Genomic DNA, 2,500 nt, shown 5'->3' with positions numbered 1-2,500 from the left:
ATTATTATTATTATTATTAATCAAAAATTTAGTTTTTAATACACTTACACATATATCAGATCTTTCCTTCACTTCTACGTTCTGTGGCATTGTAATAAGTTTCTCATTTATCATATTTTTAACATATTATCATTATTATTATTATTATTATTATTATTATTATTATTATTATGAAGAGGTGTGATTAAGATCTAAAAAAAGTGAAGGAGAGAAGATAACGTAGAGTATGAGAAGGATCAGGAGACAAAGCTGAAATACTTGGCAGAGAAGGGAAGGTAGAGAGAGCCTGCCTCACATAGACCAGTTGACCTGCCTCACATACACCAGTTGACCTGCCTCACATAGACCAGTTGACCTGCCTCACATACACCAGTTGACCTGCCTCACATACACCAGTCGACCTGCCTCACATACACCAGTCGACCTGCCTCACATAGACCAGTTGACCTGCCTCACATAGACCAGTTGACCTGCCTCACATAGACCAGTTGACCTGCCTCACATAGACCAGTTGACCTGCCTCACATAGACCAGTTGACCTGCCTCACATACACCAGTTGACCTGCCTCACATACACCAGTCGACCTGCCTCACATACACCAGTCGACCTGCCTCACATAGACCAGTTGACCTGCCTCACATAGACCAGTTGACCTGCCTCACATAGACCAGTTGACCTGCCTCACATAGACCAGTTGACCTGCCTCACATACACCAGTCGACCTGCCTCACATAGACCAGTCGACCTGCCTCACATACACCAGTCGACCTGCCTCACATACACCAGTATGAACCTGCCTCACATAGACCAGTTGACCTGCCTCACATAGACCAGTCGACCTGCCTCACATAGACCAATTGACCTGCCTCACATAGACCAGTTGACCTGCCTCACATAGACCAGTTGACCTGCCTCACATAGACCAGTTGACCTGCCTCACATAGACCAGTTGACCTGCCTCACATAGACCAGTCGACCTGCCTCACATAGACCAGTCGACCTGCCTCACATACACCAGTCGACCTGCCTCACATACACCAGTATGAACCTGCCTCACATAGACCAGTTGACCTGCCTCACATAGACCAGTCGACCTGCCTCACATAGACCAATTGACCTGCCTCACATAGACCAGTTGACCTGCCTCACATAGACCAGTTGACCTGCCTCACATAGACCAGTTGACCTGCCTCACATAGACCAGTTGACCTGCCTCACATAGACCAGTCGACCTGCCTCACATAGACCAGTCGACCTGCCTCACATAGACCAGTTGACCTGCCTCACATAGACCAGTTGACCTGCCTCACATACACCAGTATGAACCTGCCTCACATAGACCAGTTGACCTGCCTCACATACACCAGTATGAACCTGCCTCACATAGACCAGTCGACCTGCCTCACATAGACCAGTCGACCTGCCTTACATAGACCAGTTGACCTGCCTCACATACACCAGTCGACCTGCCTCACATACACCAGTCGACCTGCCTCACATAGACCAGTATGAACCTGCCTCACATAGACCAGTCGACCTGCCTCACATAGACCAGTAAGAGCCTTATCTTCCAGATAGGAGCCTTATCGAACCAGATCTTCCTCCAACAATCTTTCAGTACTCCGTGGTTGTAAATCACTGCGAACGTTGAGAAAAGTGAGGCTATTACAGAAAACCAGACGAAGACGATATACTGCATAAAAGTTGTCCATAAATGAGTAAGACGAGACCCAAAGATCAGGTCAATGGGATCAATAGAGCTTGCAAGCCGATGGGAGCTAGAGATTATAGTCTATGGCATCTCGAGTTAGCCCATTGGATTTAAAGAAAGAGAGAGAGAGAGAGAGAGAGAGAGAGAGAGAGAGAGAGAGAGAGAGAGAGAGAGAGAGAGAGAGAGAGAGAGAGAGAGAGAGAGGAGAGAGAGAGAGAGAGAGAGAGAGAGAGAGAGAGAGAGAGAGAGAGAGAGAGAGAGAGAGAGGAGAGAGAGAGAGAGAGAGAGAGAGAGAGAGAGAGAGAGAGAGAGAGAGAGAGAGAGAGAGAGAGAGAGAGAGAGAGAGAGAGAGAGAGAGAGAGAGAGAGGAGAGAGAGAGAGAGAGAGAGAGAGAGAGAGAGAGAGAGAGAGAGAGAGAGAGAGAGAGAGAGAGAGAGAGAGAGAGAGAGAGAGAGAGAGAGAGAGAGAGAGAGAGAGAGAGAGAGAGAGAGAGAGAGAGAGAGAGAGAGAGAGAGAGAGAGAGAGAGAGAGAGAGAGAGAGAGAGAGAGAGAGAGAGAGAGAGAGAGAGAGAGAGAGAGAGAGAGAGAGAGAGAGAGAGAGAGAGAGAGGAGAGAGAGAGAGGAGAGAGAGAGAGAGAGAGAGAGAGAGAGAGAGAGAGAGAGAGAGAGAGAGAGAGAGAGAGAGAGGAGAGAGAGAGAGAGAGAGAGAGAGAGAGAGAGAGAGAGAGAGAGAGAGAGAGAGAGAGAGAGAGAGAGAGAGAGAGAGAGAGAGAGAGAGAGAGAGAGAG

The sequence above is a fragment of the Procambarus clarkii genome, chromosome 49 (genome assembly GCF_040958095.1).
Source record: "Procambarus clarkii isolate CNS0578487 chromosome 49, FALCON_Pclarkii_2.0, whole genome shotgun sequence".
NCBI lineage: Eukaryota > Metazoa > Arthropoda > Malacostraca > Decapoda > Cambaridae > Procambarus > Procambarus clarkii.
Note: the sequence above shows the minus strand (reverse complement) of the source record.